This window comes from Prosopis cineraria, unplaced genomic scaffold (assembly GCF_029017545.1).
Source record: "Prosopis cineraria cultivar Desert tree isolate PC_DT_omini unplaced genomic scaffold, ASM2901754v1 PC1266, whole genome shotgun sequence".
NCBI lineage: Eukaryota > Viridiplantae > Streptophyta > Magnoliopsida > Fabales > Fabaceae > Prosopis > Prosopis cineraria.
The window spans coordinates 1,354-29,057 of NW_026556591.1; the positions used below are offsets into that span (position 1 = coordinate 1,354).

At 33.7% G+C, this 27,704-nt stretch overlaps 1 long non-coding RNA gene and 1 pseudogene across 5 annotated transcripts; one reads left to right on the top strand and one right to left on the bottom strand.

Annotated features, from left to right (window-relative positions):
• The first annotated feature begins 9,150 nt into the window (after window positions 1-9,150).
• Window positions 9,151-19,561, top strand: LOC129299707 (uncharacterized). 5 transcript variants are annotated; one of them, XR_008590622.1, is made up of 8 exons: window positions 9,151-9,491; window positions 9,783-9,897; window positions 10,207-10,272; window positions 10,404-10,492; window positions 11,038-11,529; window positions 12,648-13,561; window positions 14,437-14,868; window positions 15,868-19,561. It is a non-coding gene; the product is annotated as an uncharacterized LOC129299707 (long non-coding RNA). The 5 variants fall into 5 exon arrangements; XR_008590624.1 differs by having other exon boundaries at window positions 14,437-14,703; XR_008590623.1 differs by lacking the exon at window positions 15,868-19,561 and having other exon boundaries at window positions 11,038-11,175; window positions 11,486-11,529; window positions 14,437-15,232.
• On the bottom strand, window positions 12,250-27,403 carry LOC129299706 (long chain acyl-CoA synthetase 8-like; annotated as a pseudogene).
• Between the last annotated feature and the right edge of the window lie 301 nt (window positions 27,404-27,704).

Here is a 27,704-nt window from a genome sequence, read left to right on the forward strand (position 1 = left end):
GAAAAATAGAAATTTAGCCTGACCAAGAGGCACTATCCTTAATGAATTTAGACAATTTTTAAAAAGTTGAATGATATTTAATTTTCTAATCATTTAAAATGTTAAAAGGAAATAAAGTGCCATATTTACTTCATACTTATATAAAAGTTTACTTAGAATTTAGGAATTAAGGCCATTCTTTCTCTGTTGAAAACCCTTAGGACTCTGCCTTTATCACCCACTATGATGTCTTTTGAGAGCTCTTTTTTTCTCTGTCCTCTTTCAAATGTTGATCCTCAAAAGTATCAATTCCTTATGGTGCGCTTTGGAGAATGCTTCTTTAGACTTTATACCCATAAGTCATTATCTCTAGGAGATCGAGAAGAAGATGGGATAGCAATATCCATACCTATTTCAATAGGTATATGGTTTGTATAGCTTTGTCTAATTTTAGGGATAAAATTTCTTTTAATGAGATAAAACTTCTTCTTGTTGTTTGTTATTTGGATAAGGCGAATTGGTCAATAACTTTATTTTGAACATCAATCTTTGTTTTAGTTTCTTCTTTTTATTATGAAAGTAAATAATTTTCTTTTCTTTTATGTAATAATGACATTATATAGGCCACAACAATGTATTCTTAGTTTTTTTTTTAGAGAGAATTTAGTACTCTTTTCATACAATAATTTTGTCACACCCCCAATATTAAGAGTATGATTGGCATGAAATATGAGGTAAACTTATATTCCATAAGCCTTAATTAACCAGATATTAAGCTAAAAAAAATTATATGTGAGTTATATATAATAATAAGGTTTGTAAGTTTTAAATGTTTTGTAGAAATTTTGATAGAGTCTCTCCTATAATTTGGACCTCTCGAAATTTTCACAACAAAAACTGTCACCCAAACCAGCAAGGAGACTCGCTCCATTCCAGCAATTCATATAATAATAAAATAAAATTAGGACCTAACTATGGTGTACATGAAGCACTAACTTACAATTTACAAAATACAGTACAAAGTTTCAACAAAAAAGAATAATCATCATGTGCTTCCACTTTTCAAAAAGTAATAGGATCCCTCAATAATCCACAAGAGGTACAAGGTTAGGTACGATATCTGAGGTCAAATAAACTTTCGGTGAATAGCATCCCAGTAAATTTTAAAGAATTTATGAAGATAGTAACTAACAGATTTAATCCAAAATGACTTGATGAACTAATGAAACATGTACGTAAGCTAGTAATAAACAATGATTTTTCTCAACAATATAACTATGAAAGTAATCAACTCTGCTATTAAATCATATAATTGTTTAAAAATAGATACAACTCATAAAGTACAAACATTTTTAATAATAGTGCAATTCAAGAAAATACTTTTAAAAGATTAATAGATAACTGATAAATTTAAATTTAAATTTAGGAGAGCTTTGTCAAAACGAATAACAAGCATGGACACACAGTCCACGAGGGCAAATAACCAATCAAGTGTGGACACACAGTCCACGAGGGTAAGTAACTAATCAAGTGCGGCTAAAACTACGAAACAAGCGTGGCAAGAGCCATGAATCAAGCGCGGGCATCACGAAAACAAGCGTGAGTGCAATGCTCACAAATTACCACCCCTCCGATCCACGTACGTTGGCCTTCACACGGGGCTAGCATCTCCTACAAGCACTCTGCTAGCTAGGTGTACCATGGCGTGTTAAGAGCTAACAGAACTGCCGTTAGCATCCAGCGTTCTGAACTCAATCCCCCTCATTAAAATAAGCGTGTATGGAGTAAGAAAAATAGTTTTAAAATCTTCACTTGCAGATACTGTCTAGCTATCATTTTTCATTACCCAAATGAATTATCATTTCTTCCATACACGAATCATTGGAATAAAATTTTATTTCAATGTAGAATCAAACAATTAAGTTGCTTATGAGAAATAATACCAGTTGTCATATATATTCTTCAATCATTGTTTATCAACAATATAAATCCTTAATAAAATTAACACATATTCATGAATAAAACAATAATAAAAATAAGATTAATATGAATATTTGTGCAACTTATAAAGAAATAATAGTAAAATTTAAATAACTGGGTTTCATAAATACTCTGTTAAAAATTTATTTGAAACTCTACCCACTCACTTAAAAGTTTTGCAAAACCTTACATTCAAGCTCCCTCAATTTCCTACTAGGAGCCCCCAAATTAATCTAACACATAAACCCAATAATTTTCGTGTCATTATGAATTTTTTTCCTATCTTTAATAATCAAGTTACATTAATATTTAAGCTCTTCAACAATCTTTTATATTCTCATTGAGTCCACCAATAACCTCTATCAAGTAATTCAGAATACTTGGTAGCATTCCATTCCAACTATTGACATAACCCCTGTATCACACTTAACAAAATTTTAATTACTCTTTAGTCTAATAATTTTCTTTGTACAATTTCAATAGGTAGATCAAGTTACATGTATATTATATGAAAACATATATTTTCTTAGCTTGCCTGTAAAATTCCTCTAGGCTCTACAATAAAATTTAACTAAACTATATGGCAAGCATCCAAGAAAAATCTATAATCTTCAATATCTAGTTTCTTTACCAAGTTTTCTCTCTTCTTCTTTTGTTTTTTTTAGCTCGGCATAATAAGAAGAATAGCATCTAATCTTTACCAAAACAATACTAAGCCTTACTACCAATTGCATGATAGGGATATTGAAAAACAGAGCACCACCCTTGGCCAATAAAAGAAAGAGAATGATGCACGTTGCTGTTGAACTCGAAGGAAAAGAAGGAAGAATTAATGTTTTACCTCTACCAAAGTGTAAACATTAGCTGTTGTGCACAGAACCACACGAAGAATAGTCCAAGTGTCACCGCCTAGCTGTCCAAAGAGGAGGAGACGTAGCATTATCCATGGATCGAAAAAGAAGAAGAAGACCTTAAGCTTCCATTACACAAACACAAAGACGTTCAACAGATGAGGATAAAAAAAACAAAGTCTAGTTGCCTACTTACCACAGACAGCCACAAGATTGAGAAAACCACAGAAAACTTCAACCTCCTTCCTTACGTGATAGACGAAATTAAACGGGGGAGAGGAAGAAGGCAGCAGCAAGTACACAGACCGATGGCAAGAAAAGAAGTGAAGTGTTACGCACCTAACGATGACATAACAACAACGATGATAGGGAAGAGAATCAGCAACTCAACTCCCCTTGTGGCTAGAAAACAAGGATGACCATAGATGGAATAACAGCAAGAACGAGAAAGCTCAATTGACAGTGAGCTAAGGATATTAATAAGGGCTAGAGAAATAGACCGACTATGAGCATCTAAAAAACCGTATGATGGTGGCGAGAGGAAAAGAAATAAAAAAAATCATGATGCTCTGTTTTTCTTTGCACTAGAGAAATAAATCAGAAGCAAAAGAAGCATTGGAGCAAATTACAAAAAGAGCACATGGAAATTACAAAAAGAGAACGGGCAATTACAATGAAAGGCACAAGATTTTTCTAAAATTTTAAATCCAAACTTTTGCTTAGAAAAATTTAAATTTTGAATTCTCAAGAGAATTTTTAGCATGAGTTCCTCTAAACTATCAATTTCTACTTACCATAAAATTTATTTAAATAAAATATTTATTGAGAGAACTTTTTTTTTAAATTTAAGGTTATTACAAATTTCTCTTTGTACGAGCACAAACTTGCAATGTTAAGTGCATGTTCTCTTGAGATCTTAATCCTAATCATCCCTTAGACTCCCTATATTTGGGGCTACAGGTAGATTCTTTTAGATTCTTACTCCTTCATATCCTACTTGTTTCTAGTAGATTGATCATTAGGAGAATTTCAACCAAGGGCAAAGGAAAATATTCATTAGTGGGTCTAAAAAAAATTAAAAAATTTGCCATAAGATTTTTGGACTGAATTAAAATAAAATAGGTGGTTGAAAAGATTGAAATGCCCTTTTGCAAAATTAACAAGTAATTGGTTACTATCTAACTTGTTAATTTCTTACTTGTGCTTGTTAATTCCTCAATATTATTTGTTAAATAGTTAACTAGTTAATTTCATGACTCTATAATCTTAAGAACATTACTTGTTAATTTCATAACTTTACTTATAAATTTTGTCAACAACATTTGTTAACTACTTGACTTCTGAATTTTACAAGATTTGTTCATTCAATTTGATTAAAAGGTACAATCATTAATTATTAATTTTTTTTTACTTCACTTGTTGATTTACCAATATCACTTGTAAATTATCTGACTTCACTTATCAATCATCATACTAGTATCAGTTGTTAATTATCTAACTTTTACTTGTTAATTTATCAATATCAATTGTAAATTATATGACTTGTCAATAATCATATTAGTTCAATCATTGTGTCTCCTAAATGCAAAATTATTAGTTGTTAATTCTCTAATTTTACTTGTTAATTTATCAATATCAGTTGTCAATCATTTTTTCTTTCTTTTGCAAAAGAGTATTTCAGTCTTTTTAGTCATTTATTTTATTGCAGATCAATCTAGAAATCCTACAACAAATTTTTACATTTTTTTTGAGACCAACTAATAAATATTTCTCTTTTCTAGCTCTTAGATGAAATTCTCCCTTAATCATTCCTAATAGTTGGAAAGTGCTCCAAGGTTGGAAGTTGTTGGCTATCGTGTTTGCGACTAGGTCTATCACTATTCCCCCCCCCCAAAAAAAAAAACCAATTTTGCACTTCTAATTTCCATATTTGCTACTTGATCACTATTACCAAAAGGACACTTATAATTTATTATTAGTCTTTAGTCAAGTTGTCATTCTATATTTTTAATTAGTCAATCCATAGAGCTGAGAATATAGCTCAAGTTATATGAGTTGGCCTAAATAACTTATAAGAGACAGGTCAAGTTAAAAAAAAATAACTCATATAAAAATGGATCTTTTTTAGCCCAAATTAAATAATCCATGAACTAAATGGGTTAATCATGATAAGTTAGGGTTAGCCCGTTTAACCCATGCTATTTATTAAAAGATAAAAAAATTGAAAAATAAAAAATGGAGAAAGTTTTGGCACAAAAACCTCACATAAGACTAGCAAATCTTGGAATAAATTATGATTGAATTAATCAATTTCTTTCATTTATGATGTGATTTTTTTAATTTGCATATGACATCATTTAGAATTTCTCAGTTAGATGTAATTTCTTAAAAAAATAATTAGATTGATGGGTTAACCTATTTAACATACCAACCCATTAGAGTTGGGTTGAGTTGGTATTTTTTCAACCTATATGAAAATAAATTAAACTCAACCCAACTTATATTCTTTCCAACTCATCTGATCTGAGTTAGCTCATATTCTCACTTCTATTCATATGTCATATTTCATTGATAAAAAATGGCAAAAAAGATACTTGTAATCTCTAATTTGCTATTAAATTTCTATCATTTGTCCAATAAAAATTGCCATTCTATATTCTTTAGTAGCCACTATTCTCCATGTTTTATTTCAAATCTTAAATTAACAGTAAATTTGTCATTTCACCAAAAACTAATATGTCAAATAAGTTATTAGAGACAACATAATAATAATCACATTTCATATTACTTTTCTGTTATTTGCATATTTCAAGAAAATATTTTTTTTTAACATTTTCCCGCATTTAAAGTTAAAGTAATTTCTATAAAATAAAATTTAGAAGGATATTTTCCCAATTTCCAAGATCTTTCCACAAAAAAAGATATGAGTAAAATTCATGTATTATCCTTAGGTAAGGGGTGCTTAGGTTATACCCAGCCTAACCAACCCATACTCATCTCGATCATATTAGAATGAATCTATCTCGACCTAAAAATAATTGAGATAAGACTTTTGCAAGATAAAATCAAAATAGGAAAAGGACGGGACTCGAGCTCACCATCGAGATGTCTCGTCCCATCTCATTTATATTGAGTATGTTATTATTATTATTATTATTATTTTAAGAAATTGGACCATTATGTTGTCTTTGGAGTTTGGATTAGTCTTCAACTAGATTTTACTACCCTCTGCAATGCAAGAGAAGATTTTAATTAAAATGAACAATGATATGGAATTACAAAGATCAATAAGCAATACTTATAACTGAACCCTATGTTATTATAATTAATACATTGAAGTTTGAAAGACACATTTTAATAAGCCTTCCTTTCTTTGCAATTTGAATATTTTTTCTAACACCTACAAAGGCCTTGATAAGCTTATCATTTTCTAACTATAGTAATTTGCACCAATCAAAAGGTTATCATCAGTAAATTATATTACCTTGACTGCTATTTCTATTATTTTGTTTCTTACTATCAGTATATACGATTAACATTGATATATTATATTAATTTCACTGTACAAAAAAAAGAAGTAAATTTAGCATATTATAATTAAACCTGACAATACGAAAGAAAGTAAATTACAAAAGAACAATCTAACAATCATTAAAGAAAAGGGTATCATTAGCATTCTGTTCAACCATTTGGGAGACAAATTTTAAAAACATTTCAAGAGCAATAGTACATCACAAAGACATAGAAAAATGATAACTAAAGACCAGAAAGGAATTCTATAAAACCACTGAATGGAAAAAGAAAATGATGGCTATACTATTTATCCTTTGTTTGTATTCTCTAACAAAGTTAATCCACGAATAAAGGTTAGCTCTTTATACTTTGGATTCCAAATGACTCTTGTAACATCAACATAATTGATTGATAAATAGACACTTGTAAATTCAGTGATTACATTTTTATTAAAGCTTACATGTAATTGAAGACAAAAATTAGACACAGGCATACCGCTAAAACTACTTATTTTCTCTCATGAAAAATGTATATTGAATAGTTACTATAAGATTCCTCCTCTCATGCACGCTTTCAAATTTTGTCCATGCATCCCTGACATTTTCACCGAGCAAAATACACTGAATCATGTTTCTTTTGCAATACAATATATAATTATTTTGATATCATTACATGGTTCAGAGCAGAATGCATCTCAAAAAAGTGTGTAAGATACATAAAGAAATGCTATATAAACTCAACTAATTATCTTCTATGACATATTTAAAATTTTACATACTTTTATTTATTTTACTTTTTTGCATTGCATTGGTGAGATTGGTGAAAAAAACTTATAAAAGAAACCATAGGAAGTATGATTTTATAGTCTGGCATTGAAGTATTTTGAACATTTGAAAAGTCAACTTCATGATTATGATATATACAGGTGAAAGGAAACAATACTTTGGTTGATGTCAGTAAGTGTATTTGGATGTATAATTAATTAATCAATCAAATCTGTGCACATTTATTTGAATCGAGACTAACCTCACTATAACTGATAAAAGTTCATCGATTTGGAAGTGCCCTAACTTCAAAAGCTAAAAATACTAAATTTTTCTACATCATATTCGTCTCTACTTTTTTGTGTGACTTTTGAATGACATACTTTGCATATTCTGACAATATGAATCACAAATGAGATGAAATGTTGTTTGGAATATATGCTCCTTGTTTATATCAAAAAAAGAAAATACTCCATACCAGTATGGTTAAATTTAAATGAGTCGAAAGAAAGCTTTGACTGATAGAGAATTTTCATCATTTGAGAAGTATTAAATCTTGATTATTTTACCTTATAGTTGTTCTATATTTTTCATTCTGACTTTTGTGCTTTTTTAAACTAACGGCGCTCTAAAAGCACCTTCTCACAGAATGGAAAATAAAGTGATGAAATTTGTTAAAAGAGGTGAAAGTTCTGAGGATAAAACTCCACATCAGAGGATAAACAAAGACAATAATCCATTAATGAATTAGAAATAATAAGGATAAAAACATCATGCTGCGCACTAGCCATGTAATCAGACCTTGAAGTTGAAACAATAACCATGAAATAAAATTGATTATCAGAATTAACGTGCAGCATATGATTTTACAGTCTAAACTTACTACATTTGGATGACTTTATCTTGAAAAGCCATCGTCATATTTATGGCATACACATGTGCAAAGAAACTGCACTTTGGTTGATCTCAATAAGTAATTGCATTTTCATGTAAAGTAAATAAATCCTTCATATCCATGTGGTTTTAATTGAATTAAGGCCCACCACAGAATCACTGATAAAAGAAAGTTCATCAATTTGGAACCGCACAAAGTTCAAAAGTTTAAAATATTCAACTTTTTCTATTGAAAAAAATACTCAACTTTTCAGACTCATTCGTGTTAACTTCTCTTATTGACTTGTCAGTAAAAGCCATCAAATACATAAAATCATCTTCTCACAATAACGGACACATTGATGAAATGTGGTTAAATTGGTATATTTTTCAAAACAGATATTATTCCAACTTGTGAAGCCAGACAAAAATCCATAATTACACGAAATCCTTGTCATGTTAGTGCCAATTAGAGGGATAAGTCGGAATAAAGACTATACTGTTGAGTCAGAAAAGAATGGAGGTTTTTAATTTTGAGATCATCCTCTTTAATGAAGACTAAATCTTTTCTTGTAATATCAAGCTGCAAAATTATGAGAACATAAGTTATTAATTTTCTTGGACTAACAATCGCACAAAAAATTAGGACAGAATTCTCAACCTAAAGGTAAAAAGCTTAGAAAAGATTTATTTCCAGCCCAAATTCTAAATTACAAGAAAATACAGAAATTAGATGCAAAAATAAATCATTCTATTCAGACTAATACAAACCTGATTCTCCACATTTTGCTCTGTGTTTCCCGAACAGTTTTAGAAACATGCACTGTCCATTGTAAAAAAAATAGCTATTTTGTGGCCAATCTGCAAAACATGACAGGAAAATGCTAGAAAAAAATGCCAGCACCAAGTAGTTACCATCTTGTTTATCAATCTCATTATGTATGAATGAACTTCAGGGAATTAATAATACAGCGCTAAGTCTTTATTTAAGAACATGAAATAAAGCATTTTTTTCTAGCTTATCATTTGATTAAAAAATAAAAAGGCAATGAAAAAACTTTAGAACAATAGAGGGAAAGCAAATCAAAAAAAAAAAAATTAACAAATAATATTTACATAAAATCTGTCATTGTGATAAACCTCAAATAAATAGGTGTGCCAAATGCTGTTGTCTTTGGAGTTTGGATTAGTCCTCAATTTCAGCCTTCAGCTTCAGGACCGGACACGCGCGATTTTGAAATTCATTTTTCACTTTCCCTTCCAACCTTCCCGCTGCACTGAGCCACGCAGACCGGAGAGCAGTCGACCGCAGCTTCACGCCTCCAAGTTCAACTCCACGACCTCGACCACGCCTCCGCCTCCACCTCCACTCCTCCACACGACGCGACTGCAAGATACTTGCTTCCTCGACCCAGATCTCCACCCAAATTTCTGTCCCAGCTTTGCCTCAGATTTCCACCGCCGTCGTTCTCTTCGACCTAGATCTGGTGTTGCCTCAAATCCATCGTTCTCCTCGTCGTCCTCAGATCTGGTGCGTTTATTGAATTTTTAGTTCTAAATATAAGATCTGGTTGAGTTTCGTTGACAAAAAGTGATGTCTTAGGGGCATGAGTTGCTGGTCAACTCCGTCAGCATTAATGTGGAGCGTTCATTGGATCATAAATTGATTCGAAGAATTTGAGAATTTATCAGTAATGGACAAATCTTAGAGACAAGCGTGTATCGTTTTATATGCTCTTTTTAATTTCATGCTGTAACATTAACTACTTCAAGTTCATGATTGGAATACTAAGTGGGTTTAATTTTTATTAAACTCTTGCAGGTGGAAAGCTATAGACTTTGCAACACTGAACCGATGTTCTATATCATATTTTGACTCTGATAAATTAGAACCAGCTGTTTGAAAATGGGCAAGAGCAAGGACCATGGCTGCTAAGGTATCTCTTTTCATGTTGGAACTAAAGTTACAAACTTTTTTTTTTTTAGCAACTTTGACTAAGTTGCCAAGACTGGAATGTCTTTCTGACGTCATTCAAAATAATGCATATATTCTTTTAGCCATATTTTTTCGTTGCTTCAAACATAATTAAACTTAAGCTACATATCCTCTGGCTTTCTGGTTAGATCTTTGACTAAGACTATCGGCAGAGACAAATTCCAAGTTTTCATTTTCTTCTTAAGAATGCAGAATTTCTTTTTGAAGCCAGTCGAACGCCTATGAATTTTTTTACCCTTTTTTTTGGTAGGTGGGAAAAGGCTTGTCCAAAGATGAGATGGCCCAGAAATTAGCGCTAAGGCACTGGCTTGAAGCTGTAAGTTAATTCAAATGAGTGTATATGTTGACCATTATGATCATTATCTGATTGTTAAGCTCACGTTTGCTACAATTTCTTCATATGGATGGATCAAGGGCTAAGACTTTTCTTGGTGTTATTATATGCAGATTGATCCTCGTCATCGCTATGGCCACAACCTTCACATCTACTATGATGTCTGCTTTCATAGCCAGAGCTCTCAACCTTTTTTCTACTGGTATATTTCAGCAACACAAGTTTTCCTACGACAATTCTTTCATATAAGCATAATATATAAATGTCTTTTTATAAGACAATACCACACTATTTATAATTCATTTTTTTTAAGTTCATCTATATGACATAATTAAGTCTAATATAACCAAAGTTTAGATGTATCATGGCAAGGAACCTTGCATTTTAATAGCTTTAGTTCTGAAGGTCTGATCCAGAAATTTCGTTCTCTAACATGTCTCCTCATGTGTATCATTTGGGATAAAATGTGAGCAAAGCAAAAGCCCACCATTACTATTGTGAATCCATGTTTACCCATTTCAGTATTAAGGCCCACAGTTTGATTTTCTGTTACTGCCTTTTTTCCTTTACTGGGAAATCTTGGGATTTCCAAAAGCATGTATTTGTTCTTTGTTTTAGGCATGAATGCTTCTACAAATTTATGCTATTTATAGTTAATTAGTTCTTTCTTGTTCCCTATTTAGTTCTACAATATACTTTGATAAAGGTACATCTTTTTCTTGATATTTCTTCCATATGACTAAGCAGATTATGTCAGTCAAGGCAGTATCATTAATATTGGCCTGGTGCACACAAATAAAAAGGGATTCTGCTCTTGGCTATGCTTTCACTTTTATATGGCAATTCTTCTGGAGGACTACTAAATTTCCACCTTCATGTTCAGAGGTATCTGCTTGAAATGCTTTATCAACTATAAATATAATGCATATTTTGTGATGATTGAAATTTATGGTGGTGTGGTTTTTATTACCGAAATGAATGTTGTTATTTGTAAAGTGGATTGAAGCAGAAATTTGTTTGACAGCATATGAAGCATTAGTTTTTGTTTTGAGAGTACTAGCATCTACATACTTTTCTCAATTTTTGTTTCTCATCATGGGAAAAGAGAAATTGTTTTTGGAGAGTGAAGGGAGGCCTTAGTTAGATTCTATGCTTTTATCTTTTATTCAAAATATTAACAATCTCCTTGGAGTAGGATTTTTGGCAAGAACTCGAAGAGCTGTTTTGTTGGATTGGAAGGTACTAACCTCTCTCTATCTTTAGTGACAGTGCAGCTTAGCATTTTGAGATTGGGGTTCCTAATCACCTAAATAGAATCATGTCTTGGTTTGTTTTTCTTTTTGGTTTCACTAGTTTAATTCTTCTAGTCAGTCATTACTTTTGTGATCAACCATGTTCATAATGATAATTTGCATTAAATTTTTTCTGGGGTTTTAATTAATGTGACGTATGCTTTTTCTTGTCAAGTAATAAGTTGAAATATTGTAATAATTTTGTTGCTGAAATAGTGGATGTGTATTTAGGACGTCCAGGTCCCGTCCTAACTCCTTTGGGGATGGGATGGGATGGGAAACAAATTTTGAGTTTCAATCATTTTTTGGAAAAATAAGCAAATACCATATAAAAGAAAATGTTAGATAAAAAGACTAAGATACACAAAATTATGAAAATGCTAAATAATAAATTAGTTTTTAACCATTGTAACCCAAGATAAAATAATTTTTGCTTTTTATGAAATCTCTCAATAATAAATCACTTTTTCATAGAACCTTTAAACAATCATAAAATCATTTTTTAAGCATAAACTATTTATCCCTTAAAATTCTATCATCTTCATCCCTTTGGACACACATGTACTTCATCAAATAATATACAACCTAGATTTAATACATTAAAGGGAAAGGCTGAGATATTACAATCATTATTACATAAATAGTGTAAATAAGTGATTATGGAGCATCAAAGGTTGTGAGGTTGATAAATTATAAAACAAAATCAAACATCATATTAAAGGGTAAAAGGGCAAAAATATTTAAGAAGTTGCCATGCAGGAGTATTCGATAACTTAAAATGAAGAAAAGTGCATGAATATCTATGAACTTATTTTTTTGGTACATTTGTGACCAAATTGTAACCATTAAAAGCCTATGAGATTGACCGGTTATGTGAATCTGAAGTTTTACAATTTGGTCATAGATGCACCAACAAAACAAGTTCATAGGTACTCATGCACTTTTCTTCACTTTAGGGTATTTGATGTTTCTGATGACTTCTTACCCCTTTACCCTATATTATGTATACAAATAAAGCATTCAGGAATACAACTTCTGAAGCTCATTTTTGAATTTGGCTTTCAGCTGTTCTCTCTTTATCTTGAGCGCGGCAGTGACTAACCCGGATTCAGGCGTCCATGGACTTGGCAGTAGCTTAAATTTCGCCGGAATCTCAGTTTTGCCCAGTTTTGCAGCTTTTGCGGCCTGAGAAGAATTAAAATGAAAGAAGTTAGTCGATGTCAAGAATATAAAAACATTATTTATATAAGTAGTAATTCTCCAAAGCTGAAGGCGCATAACTTCAAATGGTAACAAGGCCTTATTACAGCAGGAGCGCACATCGACCAGGCTTATCATCAAGAAGAGAATCAGGTTTTGTTCCCCCTTGAAGGCTTGGTTTGGATGGAGAAAAAAGTAAGAAAAAATAGGGAGAAAAGAAAACTAGGAGGAGAAATTCCCAACAAAAATTTTTTTTTACTATTTTTTGTTTTTTTTTTACCATTTTTAGAAGTTTATTGTCCTAGTTTTTCTTCCTTTTATATTTTTCTCACGAAAGGGAAAGGGGGGAGGAGGGGACTAAAGAAATAACACATCATCTGTCTTAAACAGCTTATACAAAGTCATTAGTTCCATTTTACAGAGTTCGGAAGAACACTACCTTCTAAGTACATCTACAAAACCGTATCACACATCAACCAGGAGACTAAAAAAAATAACACATCATCTGTCTTTTCCTCTTGGTCTTATAGTAGTGCTATTTTTCTTTTCTCAACTGGACTCTTCTCCTCGAATCTTGTCAGGTGTTAAAACACTCTTTATTCTTTCTTTTTGTATCATTTCGCTTTCTATTAATTTATATTTGATTCACTTCCCAAAAAAAGGGGTATTCCTCTTTGACACAGATATTAGACTTCACATATGTAGAAATACTCATCATGCAAATTTAATCAATATAATTCCAGAACGTGGCCTGCCCAAGACTATTCGTTCAACATCAGGTATTTTCTTCCCAGCATGAATGTGTGTTGTAGTGGTAGAAAGAATTTTGGGGGGGGGTAGAGGAAGAGAAGAGACAAGAGAGAGATAGAACTGAATAATACTTCTGAGTCTGAGATTACATTTGATTTACAACCCCCCATTTTTTTTTCTTTTTATGTAGTTGCTGAGACACTAACTCCCTTAACGGTTACTACCTAATAACTCCCCTTCCCTTGTTTAGTTGATAAAAAAATAGAGAGGAGGGAAGGAGAGCTCTTGTGTGCTTTACAAATTGAAGGGAGGGGAAGGGGAGAATTATGTTTGACTAAATTGGCCCAAGTCATTTAAAAATTCTAAACTACTTATTATATTAAAAAAATTAAGTCTTTTTTCCCCTCTTTCTTGTAATAAAATAAGTTTTATTACCTAATTAAATTTAATTAATAACTCATTTATGTATAAAATTTCAATATTTTATTGGAATCAAAAGACAAAACCACTTTCCTTAACAATAAAAAAAAATATATGGAACTATCTCGTTCTAAAGTTGAAAAAAATAAAATTGGGAACATAGGAGAGGAAATATATCCCGACACAAGATCTTCATCAGCTGAATTATAACATCAATATATTGGTCCAACATTTTTTCAACTAAATTTCAATGTATTTTTTCATTAAATATACATTGATAAATTACAATATTAACATATTTTCATTAATATATTCCCTCCCCTCCCCTCAAATTAAATCAAACAAGGATCATTAACTCCCTTCTCCTCCTGTGAACCAAACACACCCAAAGGTATCCAGGAATCGTAGTTAAGAAGTGTCATGTACATTCTGCAAATAATTGATTCATATTAACTAACCTTGGAAAGGGACTGTTGAACCTCAGAGACAGTTTCAGGATCATCACATAGCTCAGGAAAATCTGTGCACGAAACACCAGCTTGCTGGGCCCATTTCTCCAAAGTATGACGTGAAGGAACAATGAGAGCCACACAATAGTCGCGGAAGGGATCTGCATAAACCATAATACTATCCACGTAACGACATGTTGACAGTGCTGCCTCAACCTGCAATGAAGTTGGAACAGAGCACAAAAAAAGATCCAGATTAATTTTCTATAAGCCTTGTGCAAGTAGTTCATCAAGAATGATAAGTTAAAGTCACCTTCCCAATAGAGATATATTCTCCATGTTGAAGTTTGACAATATCCTTTTTTCTATCTATAATTTCAAGACACCCATCAGGATGGAACCTTCCGATATCACCAGTATAAAACCAACGCATACCTTTCTCATCAACCTGTACCAAGTTCACAATTGTAAGTGCTTCTTATAAGATGCAGGATAAGATTCAAGAATATTTCAAGACAAATCTCAGACATACTTACAGCCTAGGTTTTGGAATTTACCTTAAACACCTCATTAGTTTTTTCAGGACTCTTGAAGTAGCCAGTTGTCACACTGAACCCCCCAATTACAACCTCTTCCCGTGGCATTGGTTTATCTGATGTCATATATCCACCTTCATCCCAAGAAACAAGCTACATATCCAGAAATAAGAACTGGGTCAATTATTTCCCTATTAACAGCTGAAGAGCAGCCAGTTATACGTTCCAGCACGATTTAGAAATATGTAATTTATAAATTTCTGACATGGTATAAAATACTAAACTTGGCATTAAATATCTTTTATCATGATTACAGCCCAAAAAAATAACCTTGAAAAATAAGTATGGTTTTGATGCTAAATTAAATCATCATTAAGAATGAGATATATGGACTACCTTAATAAAGCCACAAGGAAGAGGAGGACCAATACGTCCAACGATGTTGTCATGAAACTCAGAGAAGGCAGCCCCAGCAAATGTTTCTGTCAAGCCGTTTGCTTGACCAATAGGAGCCCTGTTGAGAGATAACGATAGAAAACTTCATTTGGATAATAGACGCACAAATATAACCATACAAGCATAACATTATCTAATTAATGAAAGGTAATTCAGCATAGAATTAAAGCAGAGATTGTAAGCTATCATTGCAGTTAAAAGTAAATTATGTAAATGTACACTATTAATATTCGCACAACTAACAACCCCTAGAATAAGCCTAAGGTGAAATTGATCTGTAAATAATATATATAGCAAGAGTTAATTAGCACTTGGTAGCTTTGACAGTTAAGGGACTAATATATAAATAAGAGGCTTAGACCTAAATGTATGCCCTGGTGTTATCAATTAAACATCAAAGCACTATTCAATTCTCCTCTGTTTATCTTCTATTGACCCCTATCTCTCTTTCTTCCTCTCTTTTTATCATTTCAGTGGTATCCAGAGCCTCTTTCCTCACCTTGTATGCCTGAAACACATTCACAAGCTGCGCAAAGAAGAACGGCATATCAAAATGATGAGAGGTTTCATACCCTGGAGAATATATTCCAAGCCCTCACCACCTAGGTTGCCCAACTCATTAGAAGCTTTGATGAGTCTCGTAATGGTGGAGGCTCTCCATTTGACAGTAGCGACAGCAGCCCTCACTGGCCTAGAACTAAACAATGTGATTGTCTACCACCTACACATTTTACCAAGATGGACTTTCCAAGATTATAGAATGCAGATGTTCTTGGATGGCTTCTAAATTGTGAAAGACATTTTCATTTGGATGAAACACCAAAAGCTAGGAAAATCACCATGGCTAGCATTCATATGGACAAGAAGGCATTCTAGTGGCATCAATCATTTGAGCACTCATCAGCAGGCCAACAAATCCTTCATATGACTCGGACAATTATGTTAAAGCAATTCAAGCAAGACTCGGACCTTCATATGAAGCCTTGATGGAGGATCTCATGCATTTGCAAAAGACAAGGAGTTTAGGGGTGTGTAAAGATGCATTCAATGAGATCGTATGCATTGCAAGCTTAATCTTGTTCAGTCCTATCTAGTAGGCTAGCAGGAAGATTCGCTAGGCCTAATTGAATCTTGATGCCCAATACACTTCAAGATGCAAAAAGTTGACCTGCCTCCAAGAAATTAACCTCTAGAAGGCATTTGATGCATTCACATGGAGAAAAACATTGTTTGGTATTGTTGGGGGTTCTGGGTGTCATTGAAGCCTTCTATTCTGAAACATAGGTAATGACCAAGAAGGGAAGTTCTTGTGGTGAGTCCTAACAAATCAAAACAAATTCATCCAAAACACCTTCAGGGGCACCCACGGCTTTGTCTGCAAGATCAAACCTAGGAAGCTCATCTTTTTCATCGTCCAAACAACAAACCTTTGGTTTGATAATCTCCAAGACGATGAGCCTAAAAGAAGATGCAAAACTTAGAGACCGGAATCTTCATTTTTATTGCCATCAAAAGTATTCAAGAGGCCATAATTTCCCTCAGAGAAGGAAAATGCAGTTACAAATTATAGAAATTGATAAAACCTCTGAAGAACACATTCAAGAACCTTATGGTAAGAATGAAGATGATGAAGACTCCCTTGGATGTCTCCATGTTTCAATTCATGCTATAGAAGGGGAGGTGGGAACAAATTCAATGAGGCTGCAAGTACATGTGGGCAGGAAGCCAGCTCAAATTCTGGTTGACAATGGAATCATCCTTGACTTCTTAGATTATGATTTAACCAAGAAACTTGGATGAAATGGGGAAGATGACTGGGCAAATGCAGTGGTTGCTGGAGCAAGAAGATTGAAGGTCTATGGTGTTTGGAAAGAATTCAAATGGTGGATGTAAGGAGAGGAGTTCTCCATAGATTTAAGAGTCATGAATATAAAATTGACAATTTTTTGGGGCTGGAAATGGCTCAAAAGTCTTTGTTACGCTTTTTAGGATTATGATTCTTCAAAAATGTATTTATAGAATAATGGAAGAATGTGTTTTGCAAGCACAACCTCAAATGGAATGGCACCTGTAGCAAAATACATGTGAAAATCTTATTTTACTATATGCATTTATTGTAGGCCTTACAAATTGACAAGATAAGTGATGAGGAAGACCTTGGCAAGGCTGTGGATGCAGGAAGATACCAACAGATGGTGGGGAAGTTAATCTACCTCTCACACTTGACTAGATATTGCTTTCACAGTAAGTATGGTTAGTCAGCGCTCTCGTGATCCAAGGCAAAACACTTAAGTCTACAGAATTCTTAGACACCTTAAAGGATCTCCGAGATGTGGCCTCTTGTTCAAGAAGTCTAACACATGAATGTGGAAATTTTTATAGATGCAGATTGGGCAAGTGACTAGGATGACAAAATCCAAATTTGGATATTGTATGTATGTTTGGGGCAATCTTGTCACTTGGCGAAGTAAGAAGCAGAGTGTAGTTGCAAAAAGCAGTGTAGAAGCTGAGTTTAGAGCAGTAGCACTTGGGATTTGTGATGGTATATGGCTTAAGCGAGTACTTGATGAATTGAAGAAAAGTGTAAATTTGCCAATCAAACTTTGTTCAGACAGTATGGCAGCCAGTAACATATCACATAATTCGGTTCAACATCATAGAACTAAGCATGTTGAGATTGGTGGGCATTTTATAAGAGAAAAGATAGACAATGGGATAATTCGACTAGTCTATATTCCTTTAGTACAACAAATCACAAACATCTTTACAAAAGGAGTAGCTCAAGACAAATTTGACTACTTTGTGGCAAGTTGGACATGATTAACATCCATGATCCAAATTGAGGGAGAATGTGAAAATCCCAATTTATTATATACATTTATTGTAAATATTATAGAATCAGATCTTATTCTTTATTCTTTATTCCTTGTTTAATTTCTCCCTGATTTTCAGTCCTCACAATTATTAGGGCTGGATGTATTTTTGCTATACATATATTTTCCCCTCTTGGGAGGAAAAATATATCCAAGCATTATTTCCAATTCTCCTACAATTCAATGCCATCAAAATTCCATTAGTAACCAACCTAGATTGGCCTTTATATCAAATGAATGTGAAAAATGCATTCTTGCATAGTGATTTAGAAGAAGAGGTTTATATGGAGACACCTCTTCGTTTTCGAACCAAGACCAAGAATAAAGCCCATAAGCTTCTAAGCCTTACAAATCTCTAAGTGGTTTGGAACAGTCTCTTAGAGCATGGTTTGGACACTTCACTACAATTGTGTAGGAGAATGGATACAAACAGTGCCAGTCAGATCATATTTTGTTCCTTAAGCATAGATGAGAAAAGAGGGCTATACTAATTGTTTATGTTGATGATATTATCAATCACTGGTGATGCATGGAGATTCAGCAAATGAAAGGTCAACTAGCATCAGAATTCGAAGTGAAAGATCTTGGAAATTTGAGGTATTTTCTTGGCTTGGAAGTTGCTAGATAAAATGGCATTTATATGTCTCAGAATATATACTCTTGATTTCCTATAGCAAACAAACATGTTGGGATGTAGACAAGCAGCTACTCTTATTGATCTTAACCTCAAATTAGGTGTACATGAAGATTGTCCACTTGCTGATGAAGAACGATATCAACATCTATTGGGGAAATTGATCTACTTATCCCACACTGGACCAAATATAACCTATCTTGTCAATATGTGTGTAGTCTTCAGGATACTCAATTATTTGAAGTCTTCTCCTGGTAAAGCTTTATTCTTCAAAATGGAAGTTGTAGTTTCAAGAAGTAGTGCAGAAGCTGAACTTCAAGCTCTTGCACATGGTATATGTGAAGGTCTTTGACTGGAAAGAGTGTTCAAGGAGTTGAAGATCCATTATGAAGAGCCTATGAAATTTTTATGAGACAATCAAGCTATTGGTATTGTGAAGAATCCAATTCATTGTGTTGGACCAAACATGTTGAAATTGATCATCACTTCATTAAAGAGAAAATTGGCAACAAGCAAGTTGAAGTAAGGTACACGCCTACAAGGATACAGATTGCAGATATCCCTTACCAAGTCCCTGGCAAAGCCTAAGTTTGAAAGCTTAATGAGCAAGTTGAGAATGATTGACATCTATTCTCCAACATAAGGGAGAGCACTGGAAAGAGCCTAGCCCATACTCTAGTTTATTTCATTTAATCTGAATAATTCTGTCATTATTAGTTTTAATTAGTTAGGATAGATTTTGATATGAATATGATTTTATCTCAATAACTTGTAACCTAGAAGCTCCCTATATATGTGCTATTTGCCTAACGGATTGAAGCAGAGCATTATTTTTCTCCGTCGATTATATATATATATATATATATATATATATAAAAGCATAGTAAGATGGGATAGATCAACAATACCTAATTCCATTCCTCATATATTATAAATTAAAATAATTCTACTCTCAATTAAAATCCCTATTTTCTATATTTATCGACAATTTCCAGTCTACAAATAACATTATATTTTCTAATACATTTTCATTTTTCATTATTTTGTCCCATGATTGGAGAAAACTTGACATAAACTTTTAAAGTGGGGAAGCTATAGGACAATCCACCTTGAAGCATTGGGTAAGATGAATGCCACCACTTTAAGACATGGTACAAAATAATGAATTCGACCGAGCTGAGGAGGAATTGGTGTAGTTAAATCTGAATGTAGAATTCTATAAGTCAAACTTCAAAATGTTCCAGATAATCATAATCTTCATTCTATATATTTAAATCAAACTATGCGGAGAAATATATATAGTTACTATTATCATTAATATCCAATGGGCCCGCAATGATAATATCAAACTCTATTGTGAAATTTTCCTAACTGTACTCAAATCTTGTTGAAGACACTCATATTCACCCTTCACCTATTCTGAAATTTTTCCAGTGTCCTGCGTACATAATTAATGACACTTAAAACATCATCAGATTGGTGTGTAGCTCTACCAAGCCTAAATTAAAAGCTAGGACTAGGAACCTATGTATTTTCAACAACAAATGCAGGACTGGGACAGGCCAAACCTTGCTTTAATAACAAATTAATATAGGAACAGTATTAATAACAACAAAAATGGGGGAGAAAGAGAAGAAATAAAGGGGAGGAGAGAAGAGAGCAAAGGAGATGTAGAAGAAAGTCAGGAGAGCAAACAGCACTTTTGTTACTAACAACGAACCAAAACTCTCAAACCTAACGGATAAGGAAAATGCAAAATAATAGGAAAATGCAAAATGCGAGATAATAAAAGGAAATCCTAACAAAATATCATGATCCTGACAAGATTAAATTTATAAAATCCTAACAATTAAAATAAAATATAATAAGACACATATGAGATAATTCATTTAAATCCTACTTCATTAATTCTTAATTAAAATAATACTCATCATGTTTATAATAATATTTTGGATTAAGATATAATTTTATTTTTAAACTATTTGTAAAGGAGTAATATTACCTTTAAACTATTCAATATAGTAATGTAGGTCATAAATTAATTAAACTAAAGCAATGTGATCTCACTGTTTAAAATCCAAACCTTTGACTGTTAAGTTGGTGAGAGAGTAAGAAGTTTCACCAATGAAGGCCACTGACTGTGAGTGCCACACCTGTTGGAGGAGAACCCGTCAACGGTGACATCAGCAGCCATGAGAACCTCATTGATTTCTCCTTAACAACGCCGTATAGTTGAAAGTCTTAGACTTTCTCAATTCCCTCTTTAGCACAGGACACTGGATCAATGTCGTCGTGATAATCGTTGTCTTCTTCTCCCCCTGCTTTACCATCTCCATGGCTTAACAATGGCTTTGCTTTCCTGATCATCATTGTCCAACTGTCACTCTTCTTAAGCATCGACGTCACCGTCCTCCCCTTCCCCTCCACGATTGCCCTCCACGACTCATCAAGCGAGTCATCAAAATCCAGCAAGAATTCATTGCTCACGTTCTTTGCCGATGATGCATCAACTGGAGACAAAATAGAATCTTTAACCTCTATTTCTTCATCGTTGTTGAATCCTTTTTCTTCTTTCGGCTCATTGGTCTGGAATTTTGGCATGGATTGGTGTGTAGGAGTATCTGAAACATTGTGTTCTATAATGGCGGCGGAGATCATTGTGTGCTTGGGATCATTGGGTGGAGAATCAAATAAGGGAAAGCTTTTGTGTTGGAAGTTGGATGAAGCAACAATAGTGATGATGATGAAGTTGACGGTGACGGTAACGAACGGCAGTAAGAGCAAGGTTCTCTGATGGAACCCTCTACGCTGTTAAGCTTACAAACAAGCAAAGCCAGAAAATACAGTATAAATGTAACTAAAAATTACTATTGCTGAATAATAAAGTGGGATTACAAGCAAAATAAAGATTGAAACTGCACTCAGATGGCAATTACAAAGCATGAAACAACATAAACTACACCCTCTGAGCAGCAATACAAACACAAGCCTCTCACAAATACAAACTGAAGTAGAAAGATAAAATGATGAAGAAAAGATTATCTTCTCCACCCTTAATCTGACATTTGAGAGGCCAGAACTCTCCTCACTTGACCACAATTCTCCAAAAGTCCGCCCTCCTCCCTCTGCACGAAAGTACATATTTAAAGAGTCAAAAAGTAGTCATTACCCCTACTGACACCACTCATCCTAGGCTACACCTAACCTTTCTTTTATCATTTGAATCTTACAGTTATAAACCTTCAAATAAATCTCTTGACCATTGGTCTTAGTCTTCTCTAAATCACCTGCTTTCCTAGATTGTCTACCATAAGCCTTAGGAAATGACAGGCGAATCTTTTGGGAATCACTAGCTCTATCATTCTCGCGGAAACCCAAAGATGAGGAAAATGGAGATGATGAAGTTAAACATAGAAACACAAAGACGAGGTTAAAATGGGACCCACTTGTTTCAGATAATACAAATTTTTGAGTTTTAAATGGTGGGGACAACATTGCACTAGCCTCTAGTTTAATTAATTTAGGAGCTACATTGCTATATTGAATAATTTAAGGATAATGTTGCTCTTCCATGAATAGTTTAGAAGTAAAATTGTATCTTAACCTTAATATTTTCTTTATTTACCTATATTTTCTAACTTACTATGAAATAATAATAATATTTTCTTTATTTAACTATATTTGCAAATCTATTTTCATCCTTGGTTAGCAAGTCACAATTACCTGCCACATTGTGATCTGTTTATTGACCTATCAATTGTTGTGGTATAAGTGTTACAACCAAGTAAAAGGATTATCTCCTGATATGAGCATAGCAATATCCTTAGATTGTCCTCTAGTTTTTTACCCCTTAAAATTGCTTTTATATAGAGATCCATGTCCATTATTCACAAATCATGCCCCAATGTTTGGTATAAATAAAATGAAAGATCAAATCAAGGAAAAGACAGCGACACGCATTAGATGTTCGAACACAGAAAGATGATGTGCATTCCTTACGAGTAGGAGGGGGAACATACAAAGGAAAAAAATTAAAGCCATTACCCCATGCAGATATGAATACACTGCTGTGTATCTGCGGATAGAGGGGCTCCACCACAAGTAATCATCCGGATTTCACCCCCAAGCAAGATGCGAATTTTTTGAAGACAATGATGTCCCACAACAGTTTCTCCAATCCCCAAGCTCCTAGCCAGCTTCCTTTTAAAGCATCAAGTCGACGCTTGTAAGCAATCAAAAAAAGATTCTTCACAAGCCCTCCTTTTTCCTCAACCTTAAGTACATCATCGTAGAGAAGGGAATAATAACTCCATCACTGTTATAACAAAGCTATGAATATGAAGTGGGAAAAAAAAAGGCTATCAAACAGTGACTATCGAATTAAAACCTTTTTCAGAACTCCATCTCGGATACGATTAAGAATAGCTGGTACTGCAATTAAAAGGGTGGGCTTCAACACAGTCGCATCTCCTTTGGTTCCTTTCTTAATTTTACTAGATGTATCTGTCAAAGTCAAAGGAGAGCTGTAACCAATAGCAACACCTGCAGCTAGCATAACAGACTGGACAAACATAATAATTTAGAAACAATATTGCAAATTTTTTAGACAGTTATAGAGCTAAAAAGAAATTACCTACCTCTGCAGCCAATTCAAAAACATGAGCAAGGGGCAAGTATGCCATGTACACATCTTTTGTACCTAGATTTGGAATTATTGGTATAACAGCTGCTGTAGTAGCAACAACATTTCCATGAGTAATCATGACTCCCTGCATGGTAACAAACAGTTAAAAAACACGGTATGAAATGAAAACAACTTTTAACACATTAATATCCTGATTTTGATACTCATACACCACCTCCAACTCCTTGAGAACAAGGATTTTCTCGTAGGGAGGGAATAGGTGAATGTGAGAAACGTTTAGTTGTGTTATTTGTATTTTGTGACTACGCCTACTTTTCTATGTGCCATTTTTCCTTGTGACTGTGATACATAAGATATGCAGGAGAGAGAGGCAAACAAACTCAAATTTTCATTATTCAAAAGCCTCTTTACAAACTAAGTCACCCATCTATTTATAACCAATACCCTTGAACCTAATTGACTAACTAATCCTAACTATGGATTACCCCTTAACTAACTCTCTTTATTTATTTATTACATAACAATATCTCCTCCCAAGAGACCCTTGCCCTCAAGGGTCTAGTAAAGCAAAATTTACACCCAACCAAGACCCATTAAGCATCATAATTAATCATCCTCTGTACCACAGCTGAGCAAGCAAATGAAGAAATGAGAAATTATAGCCCATTTGAAAATTTCCTTGTGTTGAAGGCGATGAGTGACTCTCCCTCTGTTCTATAATGTGCTTTTGTAATTTACTTTTATCATTATTATTCCTTACAGCACGGCACATATAGTCTTGAGAGTTTAGTATTTATTTTCTATGTTAGATATATTTTTTAATTAGTCATATATTCCATTAAATATTCTGATTAGTTTTTGATTCAACAAGACTTACCCTAGATTCTAATGTTAGAGAGGCCGGCTTGTTGCCTCCAAGACCCTATTTATTAGGTTACTCAATAAAGCGATTTATTGGACAGAGAAAATGAGTGAACTCCGCTGAATTCTTCATGGCACCAGAGCTAGGCTCTGTGCAACTGTTAACAGCCCAAAACTAGGCCACCCACTTAAGTGACAACACTCACAGCATGCCCACTCCCTCCTGTGCTCATCTCTAGAAACGTGAACAGCTTTAACCATGCTCCAATTTGGTGACATCCATGCTCTGAATTCTAAAAAGGATGGTGACCCAAGTTCGCAATGGGGTCAAAGCAGCAACTCATCCCAAGCAGCAAGGGCATCTGAACTTTCTTCTCTATGATCACAAACCACAGTCTAAAAAAATCTTGGAGTTAGTAGCTGAAGGATCTCAACAAGATCTTGGAGTAGATTCTAACGGAACTTTCAGTCCTGTTCAGAATTAGTCAATTTGAGAATTGTTCTTGCAATTGTTGTGAAAAGAGGTTGGACTATTAGATCAGTGAAAATTAACATTGCTTTTCTAAGTGGTGAGTTTCAGGAGAATGCCTATGTATGCCAACCTCAAGGGTTTGAAGACAATACTAGAGCTGACCATGTGTGTAGCATGCATAAAGTTTTATATGGCTTGAAACAGGTCCTTGAGCCTCATATGAGAAAATGTGTTCCTTGCCTAGGGTTTTAAAAATTCCAAGTGTGATCATTCACTCTTCTTCTTACAAACTAAAAAAAAAAAAAACCCATGTATAATCATTCATTCTTCTTACAAACTAACACTCAATCATATTTGCTATAGTTTATGAAAATCAAATCAAACCACAAGTGTCAAAAGTTTAGATATCAAAGATTGACTATACAAAATGGCGATGAAATGGAGATGTTATGCATAGAAGGGAGAAAAGCATCAAGAGCTCTTTGTAATTGGAAAGTACCAACTAAACTTAAACAGAAATTTTATCAAATTGTTTATAAGACTAGCAATGCTATATGGTCGTAAATGTTGGGCATAAAAGGGACACTAACAGCAAAAAATTAGGATAACACAGATAAGGATATTATGTTGGATGTGGGTCATACAAAAATATGCGATATATAATGACCACTTATGTATGCAAGAGTTGGCATAACATTTATCAAGCAGAAGATGGCATAGAATCATTTAGGGTGACTTGGACATGCATAAAGAGGGCTGTTGGAGGCAACAGTTAGAAGGGTCGAACAAATGGTCTTGTCCCATAAAGAGAGGTAGAGAAAGATCAAAATGAACTATCAAGGAAGTTAACGAACAAAACCTTTTGATGAATAATATATCTAAGGAATTGATAGTTGATGGAAAACAATAACATCATGTGACCTATGCAGTCAACTTCACCTAATGGGACAAGATATTGTCATTGTTTGGGTCCCCAAATGAAATTAAACCCCAAGATAGGGGGAAAAAGACCAAACAGCAAAGGACATAATTACGTTTTATTTGTGTACTAATTGAAGGCTTTTAAAGCTAAAATTTTACAGTAGTTAGAGGACACGTAGAACTTCTATTTTATTTGATAAGAAAAAAAATTGTGTCCTCTTAATTTTTTAAAAAGAATTTTTCAATTTATAGAATTGTTTTTAGAGGACACAAAACTTTGATTCTGGAAACTTATAGCATTTTTTCAGCATGGCAACTATTTCCTCATTTTTTTCCAACATAGGTTATTAAGGAATTACTCAAGAGTATAGACCTTATCTAGAATTTGATGGTTGTCTCAAAAGTAACTTTACATGTCATTTGGTTAATTGCTAGACTCATAATCATACGTAGAAGACCATGTCCATGTAATGATTATTGGAGGCTCTAATTAAGCCTTAATCCTTAGGAATAAAGGCTTAAACAAAAAAGGACTCTTTATTCATAATTTTACCATCAATTCGATCTAGAAAACGTAGCTAAACAACCCATGTTACTGCACACCAAGAGAACACAACAGATATTTAATATAGTGTCATTGAAAATCAAATGAAGTTACAAACCTTTGGAAGACCTGTACTACCACTTGTGTACATGACAAGTCCAATATTTTCCTTGGAAGGTAGGCTTGATGGAACAGGACCTTCTTTCCCAAGTTTCTCAACATCACCAAAAGATGCAATTTTCCATTTGCTCAAATCTCCAAAGGTATCATTATTCAATGAGCCGTCATCTTCAAAGTAAATTACACTCTGGATAAACATTAGTTTTGAGCTTATAGCATCTAACCTCTTCAACTGCTTGGATTCACAGATCAGGGTGGATACTTGAGTCTGTTGACATTCCAAAGCTTCAAGTGAGTACTTGCAACACCACTTTTGATCTTATAATGTCGGTTTGAAATACATTTGTTTCCTCTAGTTATATAGTTTTAGCCATTTTCTTACCTCATTAAGTGAGTGGATCAGGGCATCCTCCCCGAGAGAAGCATAAATAGTAACAACTGTTATATTCTGCCTAAAGCAACCCTGCAGTTCAGCCAAACTTAATTAAGATACATGAAAGCAGAAACAATCAATAATTAAGCGAGATGACACAATGAAATGAAGATGAAAGAGCAAACTAACCTGCAGAGCAATGAGCCACTCAGCCCTGGTGTCAGAGAAAATGGCAACATGACTATCGTTGTTATTAGCAAATTTGATAAGCCCAGATGCAAAATTGCACACACGAGCAAATACCTCTTCATAAGTTTGCCATTCATAATCGCCTAAATGAAGTGTCTCAAACTGTCTACCATCATGTGACGGGACTAACTTCTTTTCAATTATCTTCTTGTCCCAAGAAATCGTCTTTTGGAGTATTTCATACATGATTGCTCAAATAATGAGCCATGGTTGTAGCTCCTTCCCAAGGAACTTCAACCAAATTTGTCTTTTGAGCATTACATACGGCATATCCTGGTTCACCACTAACTTCTACTGGAATACCTCTTACTCTTCCTCTCTTCTTTCCCATGAACAATGCCGAAAGCAAGACAGGTATAAGTATACCAATTACTATAGCAGTTAGAACACCATATTCTCCATAATCTTTCAAAATGGATAATTTGCTAAATAAATGCAAGGAATTTCCCCTGGATCCTCCATTGCCTATCGTTGATATAGTGATCCTTTGATCAGAACACAAACTTAACACCTAAATTAAACAAAAAAAAAGTAAGGATTATCAACTAGCACACAAAAAATGGTACGAATTCATTATCTATTATTGAAATTAAATGTTGTAATCCCTTTTGGAACCCCC